This window comes from Salmo salar, chromosome ssa10, assembly GCF_905237065.1.
Source record: "Salmo salar chromosome ssa10, Ssal_v3.1, whole genome shotgun sequence".
In the NCBI taxonomy this organism is placed as follows: domain Eukaryota; kingdom Metazoa; phylum Chordata; class Actinopteri; order Salmoniformes; family Salmonidae; genus Salmo; species Salmo salar.
The window spans coordinates 96,669,500-96,679,624 of NC_059451.1; the positions used below are offsets into that span (position 1 = coordinate 96,669,500).

Here is a 10,125-nt window from a genome sequence, read left to right on the forward strand (position 1 = left end):
CCTGATGTGTCAGGTATACTCACAAAGTATAGACCAGGTGCACTCAAGTACTATTTGAGAAGGTCCGGTCACAAAGTTCCCGCAACACGTGCGAACCCAAACTGTTGACGCACCTCTTGTTGGCTGAGATAACTTTTGCAGTGTTAAAGCTAATTTCACGCAATTCTACCGATTTTGCACGTGGCAGAGTTTTTCTTCTGTTTACAGCTAATTTCCTGCAATTCTATGCATTATTTCATGTATTGTGTGTGTTTATATGATACCGGGTCACAACTCAAATCGACTACAAAATCCACAATGCAATGCCTCTCTATGGGCTATTAGCAAGCAAGCAACCGTAACTATACACAAAAATACCAAAGTCAATATCAGCATGTAACGTAGCTAGTTAGCTGTAAAATCTCCACTATCACTTTAGGAGTCTTCAATCGCACCATGTTCAACCTGGGTCCTGTTTCAGAAAGCCGGTTTAGTGAAAACTCAAGAGTTGAAGGAAACGGAGTTTTCGGTTTGACAAAGCCAGTTGAGCTTAACTCTGAGTCAGTTACTATGGCAACATACTATGTGAAGCTAACCTGCTCGCTGGCAGTTTCTTTTCAACTAACCCGGAGATTCTCCTCTTCTTTGTTTTAGACATCCGTGGCGCTTAGCATATTTCTAAGGCAACCGTCAGTCGGATTGTCAGAAATGTGACTCTTGCATTGAAACGTTTACTGTACACTTTTGTGGTGTTCCAAGTCACAGACCCACAAGACTCAAACAAGAATTCCAAAGAATTGCAGGTATCAGTCTAAGCAATCATTTATTTATTATGAAGCTTTGAAACTTGAAAAACAAATCAATTAATTTGATATATTTTAGGGATTTCAGGTGTGATTGGCTTCATAGATGGCACTCTTATTCCTATCACACCTCCTTCAGTAAATGAAGGAGATTATGTGAATTGTGAATAGGAAGTCTTTCCACAGCATTAATGTGCAGGTAGGCCTAAATAGTAGCCTTTAGCATTCCAAATGAAAGACACTTCACAATACAGCTACTGCAGCTAAGATCATGTTATGCAGCCCACATCATCAGCAACGTGGAAGCAAAGTGGCCTGGGTCTGTGGCTGACTCGCACATTTTTAATGAGTGCGCTAGATTTGTCCGTGGTGAGTTTTATATATATATATATTGTTATATATATTATTGTTATATATATTATATATATTGTTTCCTCCTATTACAAATGAACATTTTCACTGTATCCTCGTTTTATCATAGGAGAGTTTGATGGTTACCTGCTCGGTGACAGAGGGACAGGGTATAGATGACCATTGGGATGCTCAAGGCCCGGTTCCAGTGCCTTCGTAGGCTCAGGGTCAACCCAGAAATGGAAATGGACATTATTGTGGCATGTGTGATTCTGCACAACATTGCCACAATTAGAGGAGAACAATGTCCTACTCAACCAGTGAACGATCCTGAGATGGAAGAGCAGTCAGACACAATATGCTACCATCATTTCTGATTGACCCATCACCTCCCCAGTGTCAAATAAATACATTATGCCTTTCTTTTTATGAAGTCTTCTTTATTTCCTGCAAGTACAAATGCAGTACAGTAGTTAGTATTGTTTTATGTTGTTCAAACAAGTAAAATCATCCACCTGTGGGCACATCACCCACCTTTAACTGATGTTCCATCAGTTGTATTTCTATTTTTATCTTTTGCATCTGCAGCCTTGTTGTCAATTTCGAAATTACATTTTTTATTTTGTTTCTCTAAGTACACCTTATACAGCTGTTTCAAAGGGAGCTATAGGAACACAAAAAATGACATTGAATTTCACAGTGCCAGGTCTATTTACTTTCATTGTAAGTCATGGGCCAATGCTGAACAACATCTTACTGAGGTAAGTTGTGCTGTGGAGGTGGATGGCCCTCTTCCTCATTGTAATTTCCAGCATTGCTCTGTTAGAGAAAAGGAAGGTGCAAGTTTTATGGTACAATGGTGCAACACTATCATCAACTGTTAGATGTTATTTTTAAAGTGTAAACCTCAATAGGCCTCTCTGTATCTTCCCTCTCTGTGGCAGCTAACAAGGTGTCTTCATCATCCTCATGTAATGAAAATTAACAATTTTGGTGTTCTACTCCAACCCATTATGAAAACTCTATGGAGTATTAAGAGTACATACAACTGCATGGAGGTCTGTTATGGCAGAAGGCTCCACCAGACAGATTACACCATCAGTAACTGGTAGAAGATGAAGATTAGACAGCTCAATTATAACTTTACCCAGAAAAATGACCCACCTAATTTGAATTTTACAACAGTGTGCAGGCCGCATCACAATTTTTCAAATATAGAACTTTGAGTCATCTTAAAATCGATGATGTCTGAAGGACAACTAAGAATCTGAAAAAGTAACAGCAGTCAATAAAGAATTGTACCGCTACAAGAAAATCAGTGTGCTAAGTTGTGTCTAAGATGGATGGTGGGCATCACTGAGGTAACACTGGCAAAAGGATGAATGTACATATGTAATTAATTTGAATAACTAACCTCTTATTTAGGCCCTTGTGTGTGGTTGGGTCAGATGAGCTTCCTCCAGAGATGCCTTCAGCAATAAGTCGCCCACTGTTTTGAGGGCTCTCTCTTCAGCCTCTGTGAGTCGTGGTGGAGGTGGACCCTCACCTGTTTTTCAGCCCTCAACCTTTTTCTATTGGCTATAATGGAGGTCAAATTTGAACATGTCCAGTAAGCACAAATTTGGAGACTGAAAAGTATATATGTTTTTGCTAACTACTTAAATATATGACATATTGAATGTAACCACTGAATGCTGTATAATTAGGTAGGGTAGGCTAAACAACATCACAATTGCTTGTAATGAAATTATACCTTATCTGTTTGAAGTATATTTTTAGATTTAATCTTCAGTTGCTGCCAAGTACGTTTCGTGCCTGTTGGGTTGCACCTGCATAAATATTAAAATACACACATTATATAAATGTTGAATAAGTGTAACTCTGAAGATACCTTTTTTTTTTTTTATGAATACTGACGCATTGACTTGGTCAGCAATTTTCTGCCACGCCAGCTCACGTTCTTTTGCTGCTGCATTGCTTTTTTTCTTTAATATATACTCATATTCTGCATACGCATTCATTAATATTTCTAACTCCACTGGAGAGGAGGTTCGAGCCCTTTTTTCTCCTGTTGCCATGATGAATCATGTTATCTGCGTTCAATTGATGACAGCTTTTTATCTCCTCATGCACCTTTAATGAAGGCTGATTGAGTTTCACTGATTATATCAAGGCATTTTTTCCAGCCTATTCGCATAGACATGGGCTAGTAACTTATAGTTAGTAGCCAACAACGTGATTGGTCTCCTATTGTCCAGGTAAAGAGAGTCCTTCTTTGGTTTGACTATAAGAACTATTCGTCCCCATCTCAAAGAAGGAAGTAAGATAGCATTAGCAATGCCCTCTTTGTAGACCGAAAGCAATAACTCTAATATCAGGCCAAAAATGTCAATAGAACTCAGGAGTCAGGCCATCCGGTTCAGATTTACCTATAGGCATTTGTTTAATGGCTTGGTCCAACGCAGTAATATTTATCAGAATCACAGTTTCTTAAACCTTTCTTCGATAGGGTTAAGAGAGTTAATAACTGAATCAAAAAAAGGAATCCAAGTCACCTTCTGAAAGATGAGATTGATAGTGTATTTTCTAATTAAATCACTTCAAGATCATCAGATAGTATTACATTCATTTATGTAAATTACCTATTCGTAGTTTGCCTACCCTTCTCCAAATTAAAGAAATGTTTTTTCCTCCCCCACCTTTTTCAATCCATTTGGCCTATGTCGTCCAAATCACATCGGCATTTAGCAAGCTCTAAATAAAGGTACAATGTTTATTGTACCTTTATTTAACTAGGCAAGTCAGTTAAGAACAAATTCTTATTTTCAATGGCTAACTGCCTTGTTCAGGGGCAGAACGACAGATTTTTATCTTGGGGATTCGATCTTACAACCTTTCGGTTACAAGTCCAACGCTCTAACCACTAGGCTACCTGCCGCCTCAAGTTTATTACTCTGCCTGTTACTATCAACAATAATATCCATCTGCTTGGAGAATATTTTCTGAGCTAGCAGAAGAAAGAGCAGAATCGAGAAAGTGTAATGCGATGCTACTGGCGGCAGAGAAGTCAGGCGCAGGACAGCGGAAACTGATTTACAACGATTGTGTTTAATAACTATAAACCACCGTCAACAGAACAATACAATAAATGGGTCAAACAAAACCCGGTAAATACCAGCATACCGTGCACAAGCACTATAACAAACAATTACGGACAGGGGGGGGCAGAGGGTTAAATACACAACATGTAATTGATGGAATTGGAACCAGGTGTGATGAAGACAAGACAAAACCAATGGAAAATTAAAAGTGGATCAGCGATGGTTAGAAGGTCGGTGATGTCGACTGCCGAACGCTGCCCGAACAAGAAGAGGGACCAACTTCGGCGGAAGTCGTGACAGAAAGGTCTCTCTGATTAGAGCTTTAGACTGTAAACAAAATGACTCATTCTTTAATAAAAGAAGAGTTACATTTCCAGTATGCTTTAGAAAATCTCATCATCAAAACAAAAAGGAAAGAACAATGGTACCATGGTCTGTCAGAGGAGCTGAGGAAATACTACATTCACTGACAAGATTCATAAGATTGGAAGATACCAACCAATAATCAATTCTAGATTTTAATTGTCTGTCCCTATTTGTAGAGTTGAACCAAGAAAATTGCTTTAAAAAGTTGCATTCTATGAACGCTAAATGTCAGAAGTTAAAAGTTAGCGCAGAAATGTCTGGAGGGATACCTACCCATCCAGTCATCAGGAGCAACATTAGAATTACATTAGAATTACCTGTTATCTGTAGAATATTGTTTTTTCAACTCAATTAAGACTTTACCAAGATGTTAGATAGATTTTTTTGACCGTATGTTATAACCATGAACATTTACCAATATGTAACATGAGCCTTTATATTCAACAACAATAGATATCCAGTGACCCTCATCACACCTGCTTTCTAAAACCGTACCTGGAAACCATCTGAAAAGCATTGCCACACCAGCAGGATGAGACGAGACATGGCTAAAAATGATCTGGTCACCCCATTGTGAAGTCCAAAATTCAACATCTGAGGAATGTCTCTCTTGAAATAAAAGACAATTGGACTTTATTGAATCTTTACAAATACAAAAAATTGCCTTGCGTTTTAACTTATGTAAACCCCTGGTGTTCAAGGATAAAAAGGAAAGAGAAATGTTGGATTAGAGTATACGAAATAAAGAGTCTAGAATAAACAGGTACCCTGAATAATATTAAGGTAGCAAAAACCCTTCAAAAATGTACTTGACAAACAGTAACCACCATAAAAGGAAAATAAATGGATAGACCGTGTAATAACACGTTATATTAATAGTGTATTACTTAAATTGAACTCAAACTTAAAATAAATCTCTGAAAGCTAATCAAGCCACATTAAATGTTTTATTGAGATTTACTTAATAACGATCTTAAAACAATTAATAAAAACTAACTTAGTAAGCCAGAAACAAAAATCTGTGTGCTTACGTTGGTTAATGTTCACATTCAAAACTCGCCACTACGAACAGTACGGCCCAATGCAATATCACCTATATGCGACGTTCAGATAAACGATTGCATGAATAAACTCACCAGTTGAAACGGTATATGGCTTCATAAGCCTACTACTGTATAAGCAGGCCAACTCATAAAGCATAAATCAGTCAATCACGTAGCTCCACCCTGCGGCCGTCAATGACAGCAAACCCCTCCCGAAAGAAGGCTTTCCCCCCTGCGTCTTGCCTCATCGACTTGTGCCACAGCTTGGCACGGGCATCCCTGTCGCGCTTGCTCAAATCTTCTGCAAACGCAAATGCCTTTTCCCTGCACATCGGCGCAAGTCTGGCAGCTCTCCACACCTCGTCTATCATGTTCCTCAACGCAAACATCATGATGACCTGTCTGTCTGTTCATCTCCTTTCTCTTATCTCCGAGACGGTGTACAAGATCTACAGCGATGTTCAGGGTAGCAGGGGCATATGTCAATCACAATCCCTCTGATATTCTCCCCATCAGTTACAGGTAGCCCGTTCAGATCCTAGCCCCCATCGGCGCTTGTATCGGTCCTGTCCAGCACTGGCTGAGCGTAGCTCCTCGTTCTCTTTTGTCAGGGCGTCAACTTTATTTTTCAAGTTTCACATCAGTGGTAATATTCCTGATAATGCCTGATATTAATGCCTGATAATAATGCCTGATGCATTAAACTCTGTAGTTCTGGAAACGTTTGCAATCGAGAGGGTATTTTTATGAATCCTCTCATCAAAGCCATTCAGCCAAATAGCTTGTTCGTCAAATGTATTGTTTAAACCCTGGATGGCCTCGAAGTTGGCTTCATTTGTGAAAGGCTGGGGTGGTTGAGTCTGCCCGGCGTCATTTTCTCGTAGTCTCTTCATGTAGGGGGGTTTCGAAGGGGTTATTTGGACACCAGTACCGAAGACGAATTCATCCGACCTCGGTACCGTTACTTCTTGGGGAGTGTCAGAATCTTCCCTATAGTTGGCAGTATCTACCTCGGTTATGACAGCTCCCTCTACATTTTTGCTAGATTCCATCTCAGCTAATGTTATGACTGAATTTGCTTTAAGTATAACAAAGTGGTGTTCGGTAAACCATCAAAATAATAAAATAAATACCAAAAAAGATAGCAAAAAAACGTAATTTTAACTGTGTTCGTCGTCAAACTCAAATTAGGGCTTGAATTAAATTTAAAGTTCAGGAGCTCAGTTTAATGCGACCACTCACTCCGCCATCTTGTCCCCACCAGTGGTCGTACTCCGCTTTACTCAGGGTTAACTTAACTCAGAGTTGATTAAACTAATTGTTATCACCTGTTCTGAAACTCAAAACTCTGAGTTTGACAGCTCAGAGTTAGTCAACCCAGAGTTCAAGTTTAAACTCAGAGTTTGTTAAACCTGCTTTCTGAAACAGGGCCCTGCAGATTAATGTCACTAAGAGTCAGACTACAGTTTAACATTCGCAACGGCAGTTATACTTTTGAGGGAGATTGAAAAATTTATAATTTTACGTCATTGGGCTGCGCGGTGCATTCTGGGCAATTCTGAGACAATGAGCGCTCTCTCAAGGAGTGAATGGGAGTCTATTGAGTGCTCGCTCAAAAACCCAGATTAGCACGAATTTCGTCAAAAAAGTACAATATTCCAAATCTTTTCCGAGATGTGAGATAATTAACTTACTATCTGTAGTATTGTATAGCTTTGGAATCGTGATATTACGTAATTTCGACGGGATTTCGAGACGATTAATTTAGCAACCGTGTGACACAGCAGAACAACCTGAACGCAATTGGTCGACAGTCTGCTTGGTGGGGCGTTAGACGTTCTTAATTCAATGGATTCCTATCTCCTTTTTGTAATATATCTGACAACTGCACCGCGGTTAAATTATATACATATTTGATGCAATGCACCCTGGACTAAAGAGGCAGACAAATAGGAAAAATGTGCTAGACAACTCAGATACACATGAAAACATCAAATGACCCAGGGAATCGACAGAGATGCACAAAAACAATTTAACATTCAACATTGGTGAAACTTTCCTTTAAGACTTCCAGTTGAACGATTTTGCCTTCAAAATAAAAGTCTGCGATTAAACGCTATGTGTATAATACATCACTGGGTACATCACACTGGGGCCAAGCTTCTTGCCATCCAGGACCTGTATACTAGGTGGTGTCAGAGGAAGGCCCAAAAAATTGTCAAAGACTCCAGTCATCCAAGTCATAGACTGTTCTCTCTGCTACCACATAGAAAACGGTACCGGAGCGCCAAGTCTAGGTCCAAAAGGCTTCTTAACAGCTTCTACCCCCAAGCCATAAGACTGCTGAACAATTAATCAAATGGCCACCCAGATTATTTACAATGACAGCCCCCCTTCCCCTGGCAGCCCTTTTGTTTTTACACTGCTCCTACTCGCTGTTTATTATCTGTACATAGTCACTTTACCCCTACCTCCATGTACAAATTACCTCGACTGACCTGTACCCCCACACATTGACTCGGTACCGGTACCCCATGTATATAGCCTCGTTATTGTTGTTTTACTGCTGCTCTTTAATTACATGTTACTTTTATCTTTATCTGTATTTTTCTTAACTGCATGTGACTAATAAAATTTGATTTGATTTAAATATTTTATTATTTCTATTTCTTGAACTGTGTTTTTGGTTAAGGGCTTGTAAGTAAGCATTTCACAGTAAGGTACCTGTTGTATTTGGCGCATGTGACAAATAACATTGTATTTTATTTACAATCAATATTTTTTGTATCTTTGCATAGTCATAGCGCATAATGTAAGAAATTATGAAACTAATGAGAATTACTACTTAAAATAAAGAATAAGATAAAGAATATTATAATGTGGAGAAGATTTAAAATCAAATGTTTAAATCAAAATTTCACATTTAAACAAATCTAAATGTATTGGTCATGTAGACATATTTTGCAGATGTTGCCGCGGGTGTAGCGAGCAATGTCGGAGTCCAGACTATAAATATATATGTAGATGATGGTGTGTATAGACATTATGGGCAGTGTATGAATAGACAAGGTATGTACAGCAGTATTTATATAGGATGAACCTTGACTAGAATACAGTATATACTGTACATATGAAGTGGATAAAACAGTATGTAAACATTAAAGTTTCCAGTGTTCAATGACTATGTACATAGGGCAGTAGACTCTAAGGTGCAGGGTTGAATACCAGGCGGTAGCCGGCTAGTAACAGTGAATAAAGTTCAGGGCAGGGTACTGGGAGGAGACTGGCTAGTGGTGACTATTTAATAGTCTGATGGCCTGGAGTTAGAAGCTATTTTTCAGTCTCTTGGTCCAATCTTTGATGCACCTGTGCTGTCTCCGCCTTCTAGATGGTGTCGGGATGAACATGCCATGGCATGGGTGGCTGAGGTCCCGTGTGAAATGGCTATGTTATTTATATAACTGGTGCTATGCTTAAAAGTGTTTATTGGTTCTTACAGATCCTTTCACAGTTTTAATGTATTTCCTGTTTGCTTGAGATGTATTCCTGGATGATTATATAATCAGCCCCTTTTTTTCAATATTCGCGTAAAATGACATACCCAAATCTAACTGACTGTAGCTCCAGACCTGAAACAAGGATATGCACATTCTTGGTACCATTTGAAAGGAAACACTTTGAAGTTTGTGGAAATGTGAAAGGAATGTAGGAGAATAACACATTAGATCTGGTAAAAGATAATATAAAGAAAAAAACCAACTGTTTTTTTTGTATTTTTTTGTACCATCATCTTTGAAATGCAAGAGAAAGGCCATAATGTATTATTCCAGCCCAGGTGCACCAACCCTGAAGTTAATTAATGTGTCTTATCCTAGTAGCACCCTCTAGTGGCTTAAAGCCTCATGTCTTATTCTAGTTCTGTGAAACCTTAACTCTATGTGCTGTGCCCAGCAGTTGTCTTTACTATCTTTTGCTAATAGATACTAATTATTTGGTCGTTCAGAGTTTGACTATTGAGGTCTTCCCATGCAACAGAACATAGCTGCCAATGCAGTTCACTGTATATGGAATACATATTGGACTGTAAAGGAACAAGTTTACAACCTGTCTCAGCTAAAGTGAGGTGGAAAAGACTCAGTAGGGTCTCTTTTAACCAAATATGTTTAGTTTGAGGGAAACTGTGTTGTATAGATTGTTGCTGTCTTTTACTCCTCCCCCTCTTTAGCCCCCAATGCAATACACTGTTTTGGGCTGTCTAATACCTGTCTCAGATAAAGTGGGGTGGAAAATACTCAGTAGGGTGAGTTCGAACAAAAAGCTAAGTTATAGGGAGTTTTGCTGGACTTTTACTCTGGTCAAACAGCTTCAAATGTGGTGCCTGAACACTATGGTTCAAATATAGCACATATTGTTCTACCAAAATACCCTTTAATGTAAAAGACAAATATCTTATAATCTTCTTTTTGGTGGACACTTCTGGTG

General features: G+C 38.9%; 1 long non-coding RNA gene across 1 annotated transcript; it reads left to right on the plus strand.

Annotated features, from left to right (window-relative positions):
* The first annotated feature begins 330 nt into the window (after positions 1-330).
* LOC123724493 (uncharacterized) lies at positions 331-1,556 on the plus strand. Its single transcript, XR_006757045.1, has 2 exons — positions 331-1,151; positions 1,264-1,556. It is a non-coding gene; the product is annotated as an uncharacterized lncRNA (long non-coding RNA).
* Positions 1,557-10,125: the final 8,569 nt, after the last annotated feature.